This window comes from Balaenoptera ricei, chromosome 21 (assembly GCF_028023285.1).
Source record: "Balaenoptera ricei isolate mBalRic1 chromosome 21, mBalRic1.hap2, whole genome shotgun sequence".
In the NCBI taxonomy this organism is placed as follows: domain Eukaryota; kingdom Metazoa; phylum Chordata; class Mammalia; order Artiodactyla; family Balaenopteridae; genus Balaenoptera; species Balaenoptera ricei.
The window spans coordinates 12,905,665-12,925,502 of record NC_082659.1 but is presented as its reverse complement, the minus strand read 5'-3'; the positions used below and the strand labels follow the sequence as shown (position 1 = coordinate 12,925,502).

At 43.8% G+C, this 19,838-nt stretch overlaps 1 protein-coding gene across 9 annotated transcripts in view; it reads right to left on the bottom strand.

Moving 5' to 3' along the window:
- Nucleotides 1-19,838, bottom strand: part of STOX2 (storkhead box 2) — a 205,978-nt gene that overhangs the window by 138,481 nt on the left and 47,659 nt on the right. Inside the window, exon 2 of one of the 9 annotated variants that reach the window (XM_059909563.1) lies at nt 9,584-9,642. The exons of the other annotated variants lie outside the window; for them this stretch is intronic. The gene's annotated coding sequence lies outside the window, so the exon portion shown is untranslated. The remainder of the gene's footprint in view (nt 1-9,583; nt 9,643-19,838) is intronic. 9 annotated transcript variants of the gene reach the window in all.

Genomic DNA, 19,838 nt, shown 5'->3' with positions numbered 1-19,838 from the left:
CGTCCATGGCTATCTGGGATTCTAGCGTCTTCCCTAAAAATGTCACTACACTTGACTAGCAAAATAGTCTCTGTGACTTATTGGCCTGATGTCCAAATGTTTTCTTAACATTTCACCCCAGATGCCACTGAGAGGCTGCAGTCACGGAGATAATGCTAAAGAGACGCATTTAGGGTAAATACAGACTTGCCGAGCAAGTACCCACATCCCAGACATCGGATATACTCCAGTGTTTGAGAGGCATATTAATTTCATTCCCTACAAATTTCAAACGACATGAATGAAAAGCTGAAGGAGCTCTGACTTCTCCTTCTGCATCCCTACCTCTCCGTGGGTGCTCTAGTGACACGTGGCACTTTGTGATAAATTGCTTATTTACCCCACAGAGGGTAATAGATAAATCCCCATCTATTACCCTCTGTGGGGCTGTGAGATATCCAGAGGAGAAGCTATTTCCCTCTGTATCTCCTGAGCTCAGCACAGAACCTGGACCAGCAAAGGGGCTCAGTGAACATCAATGGACCAAAAGTAATGGCACAGGCCAAGCATTAACTATATGGGACAAGAGCCTGGATGGGAAACATACCCCAGGTTCCTAAAGGGAAATCTGTTCTCGGGATGACAAAGGACAGGTAATGGCCAGTCCCACTGTAATGCAGGATCATGGCTGGATGGGCCACTGTTCTGAGAGACTATGACCTTTTTCTATGCTTTTAATGGTGATCTGATCAAGAAGGAATTAGACTTATTCTCTGAAAGCTCACGTGGCACCACTGCCCTCAGTCCCCCAGCCCAGGAAGAGGCATGTCCACCCTTCACCATGCTGCCCTTTGCTCCTTGGGCTCTTGGGCTTAATAAGTTCTATTCTTTCACCCTCTCTTCCTATGTCATATTTTTGAAATCACTCTTTAAACCCTCAGTAAACAGTCTCGGTAAGTTTTAAAGGCAATTTGGGAGTTTCAAAATCAATCAGAGTTTTGGTGGAATTTCCTAAAAAAGTGCTATCTGGAAATTAAAACGGGAGGTTTAGAGAAAAACTGTTTTCTAAACACTTGAGGGACCCACCTTTGGAATATGTATGGAGTGAACACATTCCTACCTTGATTTACTCTAAGATTGATAAAGTTGTTTACAGGCAGCTGTAGAACTGAAACACAATGACAGAAAGTTTAGCCACTGATTCCTTGACACATAAAATAGCCCCCGCTCATGGAAAAAAAGAGCTAGAAGCAAAAGATAGCTTTTCGTTCTCTCCTCTAGTTTGTACCACAGATAGCAAACGTGAGGACGAATTGCTTCAACTCTAGACATCATGATTTACAAAATAAAATACACTGATCATTTCATATACTTTACGTAGACTTATATTACCTGCCCCTAACTATCCATGAGCTAATATTTTATACCCTTTAAAGTGAGTGCAGAGTCTCAGTTGATCAAGACTGCAATAAAGTCTAATTTACAACCAAATCAGCAGTCCAAATATACGAGTTATAAGAAAACAAACTTCAAAGATTTCTACTACTGACCAGAAGGCCCAGGTGATTAAATGTTTACATGTGCCTAAATTTTGCTCTATTCCTAGATTTCTTAAGTACAATAATATTAAAGAAAAGTTAAATGTAAAACTTAGAAAGAGCAATAAGAAGGGGATCCCAAAGGTGCAAAATGCCATAGAATGAAATAATGTCTTTCTTGGTGCAAATAATCTGTTAGATTCTCAACCCCCTTTTGAACAGGAAAATGTTTCATTCAACGATACAAAAAGAGAAAAACAAATACCGTATGCTAACACATATATATGGAATCTAAAAAAAAAAAAAAAAAAAGGTATTGATTAACCTAGTGGCAGGGCAGGAATAAAGACGTAGACATAGAGAATGCACTTGAGGACATGGGGTGGGAGGGGGAAGCTGGGGCGAAGTGAGAGTAGCATCGACATATATACACTACGGAATGTAAAATAGTTAGCTAGTGGGAAGCAGCCGCATAGCACAGGGAGATCAGCTCGGTGCTTTGCGATGACCTAGAGGGGTGGGATAGGGAGGATGGGAGGGAGACGCAAGAGGGAGGGGATATGGGGATATATGTATGCATATGGCTGATTCAGTTTGTTGTACAACAGAGACTAACACAGTATTGTGACGCAATTATACTCCAATAAAGATCTATTTAAAAAAACACTATGAGAAACCAAAGAGAAATCTTACAAATCAGATATTAAATTCAGAATGAGAATAACAATCTGATTCAAAACTCGCAGTTGCTCTAACGTTATCACCATTGAGCGCAAAGGCCACTAGTCACACCTGAAGTGTTGTCAAGATGTTGGGCTCAGGTTAAATCTGATTCATAGACAAAACTAACAACAGGGGGAAGAAATGTAAGCTCCTTTACCCTTTGTTCCTCTGTTAGCGATGTATATGCTTGTGCTAACAGGAAACAGTGACAAAGTTCCAAACGGTAGTAGCTTATAATCTGGAAAAAACCCATCATTCTATGAAAATGACAAATAGCACACCAGAAAAAATACAAAGGTGAATCTAATCTAAAGGTAACATTTCTTTGGGAGATCGGCCTGTCCCTGCTCTTCGTGACTCCACAACTTCCAGCAAAGTTCTGTGAGGCCGGGTCATCCTGAGAGGAACCAACCCTGGTCCTGCATCTCTCTCAAGAGTTTGATCCTGCAGCCAAAACCCTTTCTCTTACTGTCCTGTGTGATGGCTTCCTGGAAATTTAAGGCTGAAATCCTTGTACTCGTAAGAAACAGGGTCAGAAAAGTCCAGTAACATGTACAAGGTCCCAGAGCTCATCTGAGTCGATGCCAAAACTGAAACTCACTTCCCCCAGTTTCCAAGTCACTCCACTTCCTGTACCACATCCTACAAACAAGTCCACCTGGCAACCTTTGATGTCATTTGTATTTTCCACAAGGATTTTTGGGAAGGAAAGAGATAAACTTAGTGGGAAATGCATCATTCCTATCTGGAATATTAGTTAAAATACATATATATCTTTCTTTTAGAAAAAGATGGCACTAGCAGCATCTTTCTACACTGTAGTAATGTGAAAATTATCTGAGGAAAGGTAATATGATGGAGTGTCTACATGCACAGACTGTAGATCTTGGGTGCCTGGGTTCAAATCTCAGCTGTACCATTCCTATCACCGTGACCTCTCTCTCTTTCAATTCCCTCATCTACGCTCTGGGGATAAGAACACCAGGGTCTACTTCAGGGCTTTACTAGGAGAATTAGATGAGTTTGTATTGACATATGTCTGGCATATAGAGCATTAGTAAGTGTTATGAAACTGTTAACTATTTTTATCTTGAAGGGAGGTGGTATAGGCATAAAATAAATACCGTAAGGACGACCCAGTAGTTTTTATGTAAAAAAAGCAAAAGCCTGAGAGTTCCCAGAATACAAATTGTTGCTGTTTTAGAAACACTAGCAAGGGGCTTTGAAACTTTAAGCGAAAGAGCAGTTAAACGAAAAGCAACAATGGTGGTCCAGTGGGTAAGACGCTGCGCTCCCAATGCAGGGGGCCCGGGGTTCGATCCCCGGTCGGGGAACTAGATCCCACATGCATGCCGCAACTAAGACCCGGTGCAGCCAAAATAAATAAACAAACAAATAAATAAATAAATATTTTTAAAAAAATACAAACACATCATTGCCTGGGCCCCTGCACTTAGACAATAACTCGGGTCTAATTAGGAGAGTATCATATATACCAGCCCCCTCCCCCGATATCATCTTTCTCTCCATAAATCATACAACATGCCTGATTAAAACAGATGGCTCTTAAACCATGCCTGGAAGCTCTGAAGTCTGAACCATCCCACTCAGAACACCAGGGGGAACAGGATCTTAAGAGTGTCAGAGCAGGTTCACCATGGAGAACATTCTTTCCTCACTCGGTGTAATATGATATCTTGGAGGCTGCCAGTTAGAGACACTGGAGAGAGAGACCGCGAGGGGAATCGGCAATCAGGTGTTCAAGTTCAGGGCCAGCTCATCTTCTTGAAGGGGCTGAGCTCTTGTTATCAAAGAGCGAGCTGAGGTGTGGCCCCTGGAAGGTGGTGGGGAGCTGAAGGCACCTGCACCACCCACGAGGAGCTGAATGGTCCCCTGCACGCACATCTTTCTCTCCCCACAACTAGGCTGCAAGTTTTCTCGACTCCTGATACAGCACCCGGGTCTGCTGGGAATAACAAAGAAAGCTGGACCCATGGCAATCTCATTTTTCTCATCTGCAGTCAGCTTCGACCTCCATTTTTCCCAAAGTGATCGCATCGCTCCCCAGTTTAAACTTTGTTCCAATGGCCGTTCCGTGCCCATGTGGTTCAAAGCCTTCACAACAGGACTCCCCCAAACCCCACCTTGGTCGCCACAATGTCTCCCCATGCAGCCTACAAGCCAAGGTTTCTTGTTTCTAGGCATCAGTTACAGGATTTTTTCCCTCTGCTTGGAATTTCCTTTCCCTCCTCTCTGCCTTCCGAATTCGTAGTTCGTCTTTCTTCTTAGCCTAAATCACTATTTCTTCTTTGGTGACTCTTGTTCTTCGCATCCCTTATGTGCCTTGTATCTGCCTTCCTATAGCCCCCCAGGCCACCCTACATTAACCATCCTCAATTCTATATTCCTATCATGATTTTGGGTACAACTAGCATGGCCTTTTTTTTTTTAAATTTATTTATTTATTTATTTTTGGCTGTGTTGGGTCTTTGTCTCTGTGCGAGGGCTTTCTCCAGCTGCGGCAAGCGGGGGCCACTCTTCATCGCGGTGCGCGGGCCTCTCACTATCGCGGCCTCTCTTGTTGCGGAGCACAGGCTCCAGACGCGCAGGCTCAGTAGCTGTGGCTCACGGGCCCAGTTGCTCCGCGGCATGTGGGATCCTCCCAGACCAGGGCTCGAACCCGTGTCCCCTGCATTGGCAGGCAGACTCTCAACCACTGCGCCAACAGGGAAGCCCTAGCATGGCCTTTTTATTAAATTGTGTATATCTCCCCAACAGACTGCAAGCTCATTTAGGGAAAATAACAGTGCTTTGTATTCACCCTTCTATGTGCTTAATATGTTTGCTTGTTGTGATTTCTACAGCAGTTGTTCGTTCCTTTTCTAAAGACTCTGCCCACCTCACTGACCAAGAGGTAGGTAACCCAACAATCCTGCCCCATCCTACTCCTAGTATCCAGTAAGAGAGATGAATAACCAGTCTTTTAAACAAAATACAAACTATCCTTTTGGATACGGAGTTTCCACTGTGTGCAAAGCTCAGCGAGAGATTTTACACACACACACAGGTTTTAGCCCCAAGGAGCAGAGAGAGCATATATGTGATAAACCACAAGTCAGTAAACATTCATAATACAGGCAGGCCTCGTTTTCTTGTCCTTCACAGATACTGCGTGTTTTACAAATTGAAGGTTTGCGGCAACCCTGTGTCGAGCAAGTCTATCAGTGCCATTTTTCCAACAGGATTTGCTCACCTCGTGTCTCTGTGTCACATTTTGGTAATTCTCGCAATATTTTCAAACTCTTTCATTATTAATATTTGTGATGGGGATCTTTGATGCTACTATTGCAAAATGATTACGACTCGCTGAAGGCTCAGGTGATGGTTAGCATTTTTTAACAATAAAGTATTTTTCAATGAAGGTATGGACACTGTTTTTTAGACACAATGCTATTGCACACTTAATAGACTACAGTATAGTGTAAACATTACTTTCACATGCACTGGGAAACCAAAAAATTCCTGTGACTCGCCTTATTGCAGTATTTGGAACCGAACTCACAATATCTCCGAGGAAAGCCTGTACTGGCTAAAGGTGCGGTACAGATCATAATAGCTCCAAGAGAGATTCTTAGTGGATTGTTTGGTCAGTAAAGTCTTCCCAGAGGAGCTGGGATTTGAAGAACTGTGATCTTTGATATAGGTGCAGAAGAAAGAAAATAAAGCATTCCAGATTTGCTAGGAAAGATCATTGGATCCACGGGGAAGACAGAGAGAATATCATGAGAAGAGATTAAACCCAGGGAAATGCAACGTTTTTCAGGAGGATTATAAAACAATTGGTTTACTGGGACAGATAATCAAAGGGGTAATGGGACATAATGCTGGAGAAATGGTTAAGGAAAATATAGGTCGAGAGGTTTGGATTTGATGCAAAGAGGGATTTGCAGAATAACATTCTTACAAGATGCTATTAAAGGGGTTGAGGTAGAGGTTCAGTAGTTAAATAAGTTAGTTAAATACTGTTCTACCTCCCTTCTGGAGATTAACAATGTGTATTAGAATATTAAAGGCACTGAGAAGTCCTGCAGTAAAAAGCCCCATTTACCTCTGCGTTTCTTCATATTTCAAAGTTTTTTGTTTTGAGAACCTAATTTAAGAAGTGCTGAACTCCAGGCAGAGTATTAAAATAAAGTAACATTTTTAAAAAGTGTGGACCACAGAGTTAAGAAAATGAAGAAGACAACACAGATGGAGCTCGAGCTAGGAAACGGGGAGAAACACAAGTGTTAGCAGACATGAAAATCTGTGAGGAATTATAAAGTTGAAGCTAGAAGTGAATCAGGCACTTTCCCACAAACTCTGCCAGAATTCAGGAAGGTTTCTGTGACCATCTATCAAAAACATTTCCTGCAACTTCAGATATAGTTGTGTAAATCCCTAGGTAAGAGCAGAAAAAAATTAAAAGAAGAGGAATCTGTATGGCAACAGGTACAGAAGATTGCAAGGGATCTATAAATGGACTCTTTTCTATGTACGTATACATCCTCGTAGATAATAATCCAAAATCAAAGCCATGCGTGGCTCAGAATATTTATCTCTTAAACCAGATAAGACTGGTTCCGGCTTTGACATCCTAGTATCCAGAAGTACAAGCCCATCACGGCACCATAGTAATGGAAATGCTGTGAGTTCAAAGGACAAAGTAATTAACAGGAGTGTTCAAAACAGGAGTGGATTTATGGTTTTCAACACTTTGGATCTCCGTTTGTCCAGGTTCTTCGTGCTAAGCATATGGAAGTGCTTTACGAATGTGGCTTCTAATCCTTTCACATAGAGAGGAGTTTTAGGCTCACGAAATAATTGAACTCTTTCAAGAGACCATTTAGTAAACACTAAATAGCAACTCTTCGGGCTGGTATTTTCCAAAAGGCATTCGGAGAACTGACCCAGATGTCAACGGATGCTGCGTATAAAAAGCGGTTCTGTGGCCACGGGGGGGAAATGGCTGGGTTAAAGTATTTCATTACTGCAGAACTTCTCAGAGCCTTTACAACATTTTACATTGGGACTCTCCGGGGGAGGGGGCACTGTGCCCCATGTCCACATTTACTCGACAGGGACCCCTTCTTTCATGAGCACTGTCTGTGATTGATGTTCCACAGATAACCTTTTGGGAGACACGAGAGCACCTGGCCCCTGCAGGAGTTAATTGGATTCTTAGGCAGGAAGATTCTGAGCCATTACAACATTACCAATGCAAATAGGAAGATGGCTGTGCTCCTTGTGCGGTAAGGAGTTCTGCAACAAGGCTTAAGGCCTCACAGTTTCGATCACAGGACATGATCAGACCTTTTGGTGGGCCTTACACGGTGGTCATGAGGCTCAAAGGAGACCCTACATGTGAACGTGCTTTACAAAAGGAGAACGCGTTACCCAGCGTTCAGCAAGACGGTGTTGGGGGTACAGCGTGGAAGCAATCCACGCTTCATTTCACGGCACTGACGACAGTGGACCTTAAGACCCATTTCAGTTAGAACAAAACCCAATTCCCTCCCATAGTCTATCAGGCCCTCACGACATGGACTCTGCCTCCTCAAAGACCGCTTTCTCATTCCACGCTGGCCTTCTTCCTACTCTTCAGACATCCTCCAGACCCCAGGCTTCTCCCTCTGCGGGGGCTACTCCTCCCCAGGTCTTCCCAAACGTCACTTTTCAGGAAGGGCCTTCCCTGACCCCCCCCTTTCAGAAGGATCCTCTGGTGGCCATTCTCCAGCCCCTTAACCTGTCTTATTTTCTTCACAACACTTTGCAGTATCAGAAAACATCACATTAATGTATTCATGTATCTTTTTGCTGTCTGGTTCCTGCCCCTAGAGTGTAAGCTCCCTGAGGACAAGAACCCTGTCTACCTTGTCCACCGTGGTTTAGTGCCCGGAACCCAGGAGACTCTCCCTGAATATCTGTTGAGTGTTAGAAGCTTGGGGAAGCGGCTACTTGGCGAGGAGGGAAGGGAGAGTCAGGCAGATGGGGAGGGAGGAGGAGGCCTCTGGGACACTGCTGACATTCTCGTTTTCACCTGGTTGGTCGTTCCCTGAGTATGTCTCCACTTTGTGATAATTCCTCGAGCTGCCAGTTTATATTCTGGCTCTCTTTGGGGTCTTGATTTAAACTGTTTTTTGACGTACTGGTGTTTATATCATCATGAATACAGGAATACTGATAACTGTCCCTATTTTTGAGGTCCCACAAGGAGCCCTACAATCTGCTAGGCACTTCATCTATGTCATCGCATCAAAGCCTCAGAAAAAAAACCCTCAAGTAACCACCATGACTCACTTCGCAGATGAAGAAACTGAGGTGCAGAGAGGGAATGAGTAACTTGTTCATGGTCACACAGGCAGCGAGCAAAACTGGGATCCCAAACCAGTTTGTTCGAATTGTAAAATTCACATGTGTTCTACTAAACCCTGCTTGGAAGACACTTCTAAAATCAGGACTGGTATCTTGAGGTGTCCTTATCTTTCCCCGGGACCTTTTCTACCTTGAGGCTGTCACAGGCCAAGAGTAGCTGAGTACTCTCCTTCCCCCTCACCTTCTCAGGTACCTATGAACTTCACAGCCAGGCCAACTTCACCTTTGCATCAAACACACCAGAAATGGTCTAGTCGGGTGCAGCGGCAGACAGTGGGCAGGAGGGGCACTGTTTGCCCCAGAGCAGCAGGGTGAGGCCCTGCCAAGGTGACAGGATGACCCACTCCCATGGTGGGGGGGTTCTCTGGACTCCCCAGGGGCGGGGGGCAGCTTCTTCTCTCATCCGGGAGCTCAGGTCTACTCCTGAACTTGAAATCTGACCAAGTTCTGGTGTTTCTCCTCATGGCACTTAGAACTTCTTTGGAAGAAACGGTGCTTCTAGTTAGGAGAGATCTGGGGAAATTGGCGGCCTGGGGAGAAAATATGCTTTGGTCGTTTCTTCCCCCAAATAACGACTCGCATCATTGGATTCGTGTTCCGTAACAACGGAGAAGGATCTGTTTCTCCAACTAGTGGGTCACCTTGGAGTGATTAGCGTGGCTGCCAAAATACAGTCCCTCGGCAAATGACTAATGGTAGCACAGACAAGTCTCTACAGGAAGAAGCCTGGCAGGTGAGCCCTGCGGGAAAGGCCCTCACTTACATCTGAGGAAACTCAGATGGAAATGAAATTGTTTACTTTTCCTTCCATGTGTCTGACAGATCCCCCAGTTTCTATGGGGCTTATTATAAAGGTGTCAGACCCTATCAGAAATTTGATGGCAGCCACACATTATCAAATAAATAAAAAGAACACTCTTTTGTCCTACCTTTGAAGTTTTCTTAAGTTACTCTGAAAAGCATCCCCCTCTGCCAAGTTTCCTGTTTCCTGCATAATGAGATACGTTCTAATTAGCATATCACAAATATTCCTGATCTTCTTTACAAGTCCGGATACATTTTTAAATGTTTCTTTTAAAGTACATCAGGATTTTTCACACTCTGTAAAGAGGCAGGAGAATTAAAGCAATGTGCCAGCTCAATTCTCCATTTCTTTTTTTTTTTTTTTTCCTTTCCTTTTGTTTTTTTAAGTAGGATGGAGGCATTGGGCAAAGGAAAGGTCATAGGACTTGGAAGCCAGAAATCCTGGATTCTGATTTTGGCTGAGCTGCTGATTAGCTGCATCACATTGGGCAAATTGCTTCACCTATGACAGCCTCAATTTCCTTTTCTGTAAAATGAAGACGTTGGACCAAATGGAAAATCCCTCACAATTTAAAACACTGTGATTCTATTTGTGAAGCTTGAATAATTCCTTGTCTCCTTATTCAAAAGCTGGAGTGAGTTATTTTCTTTGAGTTAAAAATTCACAGTGAACTAAATACAAAATGGGTACAGACATCAGCAAAAAGGGATGTGATTTTAAAAACACAGATATCTAATTGTAGAATTATGTGTTACCTTTGAACAGCAAAAAGGGTTTTCGCTTCTTCCCCAAAGAGGTATAGTTATAGTTTTGCCTAGCTTTAATGTGTTGACAAATGTGTAAACACACACACACACACACACACACACTCTAAACTGCCTTTATATGAGTGAATAAAACTGACATGAACTAATCCTAATAAAAGAAATATTGAGACGAAGAAAAGGAAGTCTAAGACATCATAAAGGCTTTCTAGTCTCTTGCTAGCCTAGAAAAAAACAAATCCAGTCAGTTCAATAAAATAAGCTGGATTGCCCAGTAACATCTGGGTTTCCAGATTTGACTTAAAATATCAAAATCATAAAAACACAGAACTTGATCTTGGTTTCTATCATGACTTCCTGGGGAGCAAGGGCCAGGCTGCTTCTCTGTGCTTCACCATTTAATTGGCCTGATGAAGACCGTCTGGGTGGATTGAGAGCTCCCTGCAGAGGCCCTTCCCCGCCTGGACCTGCCATCTCTTTTTCACCACGGCCATACCCACACCCGTACTCCGGCTCCCCACCTTCCTTCCAAGGACTGCCCATGGCGCCCCATCTTGCAGACTTCTCTCCCCCATCCTCTTTGATCACCAGCTTAACTTGGTAAGTTCCTGGCGCACTTCAAGACTAGCTCCGAAGTCACCCCATCAGAGCCCTTTGCCGCCGTGGCACCATGGTCCTGCCCTATTGCATCCGTGTGTTGACACAGCTGTCTCCCACTCTCACTGCACAGGAGCCGGGGCTCGGAGGGGCCTTGGTCACATCGGTAGCCCCAGGACACTGGACAGCAGTGAAGGAAAAGAGAGAAGCAAGGTGCTGAGCGAGTGCTGGGGACATGCCAATGACCGTCCCTCCATCATTCTGGAGGTCCCTCCGTCCTGCAAGATGTACCATATAAGGGGTTCTTGTACGATAACCACCAAAATGTGGTTTAATCTTATTCCTGATGAGGGAAGGAATACTGAAGACGAAGAAAGTCAGAAAAACCGCCCTATATAAAGAGGAAGGTGTGTGTGTGTGTGTGTGTGTGTTTGTGTATGTGTGTGCAGGCAATAGGAAGCCACTGATGGTTTTCTGCACGGAAGAATAGCAAGACTGAAAAATGTTTTAAGAAGATGACCTAGCAGTGGTGTACCAATGATTGAAATGGTGTACAGATTAAAGTACAAATTATTTCAGCCATGAAAAATTATTACAAATAATTATATTTACAGACGTCGGAGAACGAACATATATAAATACCAAAAAAAATGTAGGCTCCAAAACAATACAGAGAATAGAATCACAGTTTGTAAGATATTTTTCACAGTTTTACATATGAGAATATTTTGATATGTGGATACCGTGGAGAAAAGTTTAGGAGGTTAAATATCAGAGCTTTAATAGGAATGTTATCTGAGTGGTGAAACGTGACTTTTCCTTCTTTCTTTCCTTCGTTCTCTTTGTTTTTCTGTATTTTCTAAAATGTTTCCACCATGAACATGAACTACTTGGGTAATTTTGGTAAACCTCCTCTGAATCAGTAAATGGCCCATTTATAAATATTAAAGAGGGCAGAAAGGCAGTGGTGAGGATTTGGCCGCTGGCAGCGGCAATGGGAATAGAAAGTAGGGAGCAGAATTGAGAGCAATTACGGAGGAGTTGCTGACAGAAGCGGGTGAGAGACTGGGTGAGGAACTGAAGGGCAATCAGAAATCTGTGTGACGCCCAGGTTTCCAGCCTAAGTAGGTGGGGGACGAGCTGGTTCCCTTGCCAGAAACAGAACAGTATGGGGGGTACATAACTTGGAGGAAAAGATCCTTTCCTCTTAGACACGGTGTGTTTGAGGTGGCGACAGCTCACCCAGGAGAGCCTGAAGTTCAAGAGAGAGGTTAGGGCTCCAGGTCAGGTCAGGTGCCCCCAGGGGTTCTCATAGGACCAGTATGCCTCCCCACGGGCTGGCTTCCCGACTGTAGTGACGTGAGCTAGGTACTTGTCTCTCCTCCTCCCTGGGCCACAGGCTCCAGGAGGCGGGCACCCACCTGTCGTGTCACCGTGCCGCCCTCAATGCCTAGATGCACGCCTGGTACCGAGGCACTTAATACATGTTGGAGAAGTGGATGAGCGAATCCTCTACGGTGACAGCTCAAGGAGGTGAGTGGACAAATCCGACGGCGAAAACAGGGAGACAGGCAGGCCTGAAACTTGGGAAATTCTCACCTAAGTGTGGGCGGGAGCAGTTCTGCCAATCAAACGGATGCAGAATGGATGCCAAACAGAAACAAAGCGACTTTCCAGAAAGCAAGACGAGCAAAAGAGAAAAGGAGACCAACAACAACCGCCATGGCTGAGAGCTAGAGGAGCAGGGCTGGAAAAAAGTTCGTCCATCCCAAGGTTACTGGTGATTCGGGGGAGGATAATTTCACAAAGACAAAAGAACGAACGAAAGCACCACAGTCTTTTAGGTAGTGTGGTGCAGAGGTAAAAGAACAGAGCTCGAGGAGCAGCTGAGTCAGGGCAGGACTTCAAACTCACAGAGGCGGGATCCTGACATGTTAGTACTCGGGAAGCAAAGGGTCTAGGCTGCAGCGGGAGGTGGCTGGGCTGGGACGACCTCGCAGGAGGCAGGAGGATTACCGCTGAGACGGACGAGGAACGCTGGCTGCACCTCTGTCCTCTGAACCCCTGCAGCACTCGGGCCGGCACCACACAACTTGGCTCTGATTATACACTCATATTATTCGCTGCTGTTCATGTGCCTTCTCTCCTCATTTAGATGGCACGGACCAAACCTTCAGGACTCTCCATAGCAAATTCTCGATGAGAGTTGGTAGTCGACGGCTTAAATCCCATAGGATAAGTGCCAAAGAGAATAGAGCTACCGACACGAATACATATGCGGTAACTTTTCAACAGACACCACTGCAAAAAAAACTATTTTTAAAGTAGCAACGTGACACCTCCCTCCCCTTTTTCCCTAAGAGCAAAACACCCCCATTATCTTAGGCAAGGGCGTTACCATGCCCCAGGGTCCTTGCCAGCTACTTGCAAGATGACATTTTTATGATTCTGGACCACCCTGCCATTCGCTGCGAGTCAGCCGGGGACAAGTGGCTGAGAGTTGCGGCGGCTTCCAGGGAGGCAGATCCCTGGGTGGCCCCTTGGTTTGGTTGGAGACGGATCTCCTAGGGCTGGCCTGCTTGGGTCCCAGGGTGCACACCTAGCACGTTTCCGTGAGAGGTACAACCCTGCAGCAAGACTCCACGCAAACCAATCAGGGAGCCCCCAGCCAGGCCAGGAATGAAACTCTAGACGGGAAGCTGACTCAGAACAGACCTGCCAAGGCAGCTGCCGGCTTCGGCGAGGCTTGCCCTGCTCCTGACCCACACTGGAGCAGCTGGGACCCGAGCGGTCCCAGAATTTGCGTGATGAACTCAAGATTCCTATCGAGCTGGCATCACTAAGCAGCTAAAATGCCAACTGTCACTTCAAAAAGAAGGCAGGATGGGGACTTCCCTGGCGGTCCAGTGGTTAAGAATACACCTTCCAATGCAGGGAACGCAGGTTCGATGCCTGGTCGGGGAACTAAGATCCCACATGCCACCGGGCAACTAATCCCGCACGCCACATGGAAGAGCCCGCATGCCGCAACTAATTCCTGACGCAGCCAAATAAATAAATAAATATTAAAAAAAAAAAAAAGAAGAAGCCAGGATGGACGAGAAGGGCTCGCACACACTCGCACACCTCCAGACAAATCATTAACATTCCTCAACCCGTCATTCCAACTATATCTTCTGCTGAATATGACCTTGCTGCTCACAAGTATTTTGCAAGAGGGGAAATCAACTATGCCAATTTAGCACTTCTTCCCTTAAGCTTTAAGATGCTTACATAGACATTTAAAAACATGTTAGAAACATATTCATAAACTTCACTGAAGATTTTCGCACACTGAGATATTTTTAAAAGTTTGCTAAACATGCCTATTAGTTTTTCTTCAAGAATAAGCTTGGATTTCTAAGCTACTCTTGCTGTAAGTTACACCTTCCAGCAAGAAAAAATGAACATGTGGAAATTATATGACTGTTTTTAGAACACTGGGGTCCATTTAATATATTGAAGCAATAATCTATCAAATAGGACCCAAGAGTCCAGAAAGCTTCATGAGCCCTTTCACATATGTTAAATTACTCCCCTGAGACTGGTCTATGAACTAAGAATCTGCATCATTAATTAAAGAAATGGATTGGGCTGTCCTAACACGAAAGCACACCCTGCAGTAAGAGAGACTCATATACACACCTTAATTGCAAAATGAACATTGGGAAGAGTAGTTTTCAGAATTAAGCACAATGTGTGTGATTCAACGTAGTTGCTAACCTAGGGTTCAACAGGTGTGGGACCCTTCCCTCATTTTAATTTGGCCAAACACTTCATATTAAATTATGCTGAGAATTTAAGTTGACTGAAGAAAAACATTGCAGAGAAGAATGTCTTGCTAAACATTAAGATTTACAGGCTTGCAAGGAAAGAACAAATCTATCCATGGAACATTTCATATCCAGAAGACTAGTCTAAGAGCTAAGATTTTAATGCTGCCAAACTAGCCAAGAGCTGCCAAGTATTATACGAAATTCGTATGCACATTAAAAAAAATATTCCCTGTTTATAAACAATCTTTCATATGTGTTGGATAGAAAAGCACTAAGTGACAATTAATTGGCTGACTTCTGCAATCTGTCATTAATTGCTATTTCCAAGTTAAAACCATCCCATTAAATTTTATTCTCAGAGCTTTATATCAAACCCATTTATAAGAAAGTTTCTATTTCTCAATGAGATGTCAAATAGTTTACCTAATGGTCCCATTGCCATAGGATTTAACTCTTTTATGTAAACATTTTAGATACACTGGCCTCTCTTATTCACTACTTGTTATTTTAAAATATACATTCTCTTTTTATAGAAAAAGAATAAGCTCATCTCCCCTCTTCCCACTCCCATCCCCAGCCCCCCTCAGTGAATCTAGCTTTTCAAGGGCTAGCGTTTACAAGTTGAGGTCTAAGATCTCTGAACAAACATCAGCCCTGATTAAAGCACACACAGTCTAAAAGTTTTGTGTTTTATGCTTAGTCTCTATACAAGTCTCAACTGTAGGGAAGGTAGCTGTTGGCTCAAATTATAATGTCAGTCAACATGAGGCAGAAAATTAATCTAAAGATGTTTAATGCAGGCTCATCTGAAAGTACCTTCTTTTGGATAAAAAAACAGAAAAATACTAGCTAAGTGATATGTGACAGTGATGAACCAATCATTTATCCAAACACTGAAATGTGTCCCATGATGATCTTTCCACAAGTTTCTGGAAAGAACACGAAAACACACTGTATAAGAACAATCTGAAATTGGAGAGCAATTTACAAATAACGCTACATTTACAGAGAAACCATGAAAGTACGAAGGCCTGGTATAATAAAGGTTTATAACAATGGTAGCTCCCACAAGAAACACACAAATAACTCCTCCTGATGTTCCAGATTTTCCACAAATGAATTATTAGGACACGGTCACCAGACAAAAAAAAAATTGTCAGGTTTTATGAAGCATTGTACTTAAAATTCAGACCAATTTCTGAGTTCCTTCCCTGTAACAACATACCCCAGAGTTCAATATACTTACTCTCCGGTCTGGGTCCTGGCTTTCTGGTTTTGCATGGGGTCTGGAAAATGTACAGATGGTAATAATCTGTGGCTTTACTTCAAATCCTGACGACTGCTTTTATTCTCCTGATTTCCTTTGGTGCCAAAGATGTCGTTCTGGTCCAGAGTTCCCGCATGTTAAGTGAAACTGCTGTCAACATTTTATTACATTCAGCACTTCAGGTTTCCTGAGAGCTAGCTCCAGCAGTAAAGATTGCCATGCTCTGTATATTTTTCAATCCTCTTTTTCTTTTTTTACCTCCATGGAAGGGTGCTGGTCTCTCCTTAAGCAGCACAGAGATTTCAAGCTGTACGTTTCCAGACCGCATTAAAATAAATACTAATGCAATTCATAACTAGCTTCAGACATTTCTTTCCTTCCCCGGTCGCTCAGGCAGTGTTAATTTTCCCACACTCTCCTAGAATGGGGAAGGCTTGTCTGGGCAAGTAAGATAACACTTGGGCAGGAGATTAAAAGCCCACACTGAAGTCATTAAGTACCTACAGGGCTGGGCCCTGAATCCACTCAGCATGGTCTCCAAACACCGTCACCTTGACTTGAAAAGCAACAGGAAAAGCCTAACGACTACGACAATCTCATTTTGGCATTTCCAGGCCCTTGAACCACCTGTATTTTACATAACGAAACAGCACTTCAACTTAGAGGCCAGAACAGGAGGAAATGCCTGACTTTCATTTCATTGCACCTTAAATTATGTGACCTGTGAACAAACTATTGAGGTCTAGAACTCAGGTGACCATAAGTCCTATTTTTTGTGCCGAACAGTTCTGGTGTGTAATTATTCCCAACACTGACTTTTGCTCTCAAAAGTGTCCTGATCTCATCAACACTTGGTTACCTTACCCATAGCTTTGACTTCAATTCTGGAAAGTTCTTTACATTTGCCGTGTGTGTTTGAAAAACTAGTGGACACCTCTACCCCCAAAATCACAGGTTCGAATAAAGATTTAGCCATTCTGACTGTTGAGACCATACACCTTTCTCCTATGTATTGCTTGTACTTAGGCACTCTTACACCAACTTATGAAACCATCTATTTTCTGATATTGATTTTAATTATTTTTCTTTTTCCTTATTAATATAAACCTTGAAAATCCCACCTCTAACTTAGTACAGAAAAAAGAATCCTTCATGGCGTAAAGGAACACTCCTTCCAAGCTACAGGGTGTGGTCAGAAGGTTGAAGCTATAGAAGCTATAGAAGCTATAGAAGTATTTTGATATGGGTGTGATAAGACTGCATCTCCCTTCCTCCCATTTGCTGCATGATTACAGAATGAAGAAGAAAGCAGCAACACATTCTGCTTTGGCCATTTTTTAAAGAACTATCATTAAAGAATCTTGGGAGTTATCCATAAATAACAATTACTATTAAGGGAAATCATAAAGAATAAACACAAATCCTTGTCTGAGGGATGGGAAAGTTGGTATCCTCTGATGTTTTTTTTTTAATCCTTGAAGAATTTAAATAAGCCTTTTAGGCATAAGAAAATGTAGATATCTGGGAAAACTGGGTATAACTGAAAAAATTAAGAAAGAAGAATCAACCGGAAATACGAGAGATCTGGAAAAAGAATTCATGGGGAAATCAAATAAATAGGAAACAAAGACAACCATTTGAGGAAATGATTTCTCCTCATGTCATAGAAGCTGAACTCCTTCTCCATGCCCTCTCCTATCCTGTCTCAATTCCATCACTACCTTGATGTGGATGACTCCAGCCTTTATTTCAGATGTACTCTCTCTCCCAAGCCCAGTCTCACATAATCAATTTCTAATGTCCCCACCTCAAGGGGTTTTACACCAAAAATGATTGCCGCTTTGACATTCCATATTTTTGATAAAGCCAGCCACCAAGGCTCCAACGCCAACATGTCTTCCTCTTGCCAAGTCCCAGAAGTGCTATCTCCAAAATATTTCTTGTATCTATCCTCTATGAAGCTACATCTTTTCTTCTCCCTCCCCAAGTGGGACCACTTGATCCCTGTCTGCAGTAGCCTCAGCCAAATCTTCAATTCCCACCCCAATCGCACCCTGAGATGTGAGACCTTGCATTTAACCCGAGCCAGCTCCACCCTGGGGTCTTACATCAGGTAGCGCTGGTTGCCAGTCCCTCCCTAAAGTCCCAGCTTTAATCAAAGGGCTCCTAGTTCCCTAACCCCAGCCTGCCTCCACTCCCTCAAATAACAGGGCTTCACCCCTAAGCTTTGCTCCCAAGCTCTCGTCCTGGTAAGTGCCCAGTAAGTCTGGCTCCTCCTGAGTATGGGACTCTTGCCAGTTTCCCAAGTTGGCCCCGAAAAACCCTTCCCCAATCTCCAGTTCAATGCTGGAATCTGCTAGCCCCGGCACACTGTGTTTATACCCAGAGTTGACTGGTTGTCTAAGGGCCCGGAGATTGCCACACCTGCCAGAAACTGCTTGCCAGCTCTAAATGTAACGTAAACTCCCACCAGGCGAAAACCAGAGCCAGAAACAAGGCACTCAACAGAATTCTATTTGCTCCATCTGGGCCCTGACGCGGGCTCCGGGCCCCTGTTCCAGCTTTGGAAATGCCACGGGCTTCGGCTTTCTTCGGCTGAGTTGACCCTTCTGGTTTCACTCCCATTAAATAACTATTTGGACATTTTGTTTTCCTGATCTTCATTTCTAGCCCCCTTGCTCCCCCAGTAAAGATGACAGCTTGCTCCAGTATGGACCTTCCAAGCAGCCACCTCCCACCATTATCTGCCACCCCTCCTAGTTTCTGCCCATGGCCACCACTGTCCGTTGCCTACCTGACAGCTACCCTCCCTCTTTCTTCCTGGTTTACAGAACCCTGATCCTTTGATCTCTTGAAGCACAGGCCCTTCCTCAGCCCTAAGGAAAGAATCATACCTTGTCATGGTAATTTGGCCAGTGATTGAAAGGAATATGCATGTGACCTATTCATGGCTAATTAAACATAAGGCGTCTTCTGAGGACAGCTTTCTGTCCCAACTTAAAACCAACCAAACAAACAAACAAACAAAAACACCAGGAAAAGGGCTCATGCCAATTCTCTGCCTTGAATGCACAGGAGATATCTGGAGCTGCAGCAGCCATCTTGAGATCAAAAGGCAACAACAGAGGATGTGCAAGCCAATATTCTAATGACAGTGAAGAGAAAGACCAAGAGGGCCTGTGTTCTTGACAGCATCATTGGGTTACTTCCCTAGCCCTTGCCTATCCATCCCAGGTTTCTCGTTATGTGACTCAAATAAATTCCTATCTGTTTGACCCAGTATTAGCCAAGTTTCTATTACAGGCAACCAAACTCTGTTCCTCTAATAGAACAGACACATGGACTGCATAACTTTCTAGGAAGACTGTGCTGTGTTTGGCGCCTGAGGTTGGGTTGGTCAATATCCCCCCAGTTTCCTTTTCCCTTCTCCTCATTCAATCTTTCTCCTCTCCAATTTGCTCTATACCAAAGGTATTGGCACTTAGCTCACACACATGTTTTGTTTTATATATATAATATTTTTAAAGTACATGAGTGACAACAGTGAAAACAGTGGAGGAGGGAATTCCATGGGCCAGTTCCTCCACAAAACAGCTAATAAAAACTGTCAGAATCAACTTTATCTGCTCTAAAGCTTTACAGCAACCAGGGGAACACATAATCAAGAAAAAAGTGGCTAAATATCAGTAAGAGGGATTTGTGGCATTTTAACTTCCCTAGCCCCATGCCCCCTTACCCAGCTCAATGGTGGTTTTGAAGACACAACCCACTTCCCTGGTGTGGGTTACTGGTGCTGGAAGGATCAGAGCAGACGTTGTTTTCAAATAATTATGGTTATGTTTGACCTGCCTGGTGACTCCCTGAAGGACAGATGCAAAGGTCTTACGTTTATTTCATCTAATTCAGAACTCCCCCTGAGTGAAGAGGTGAGTACCC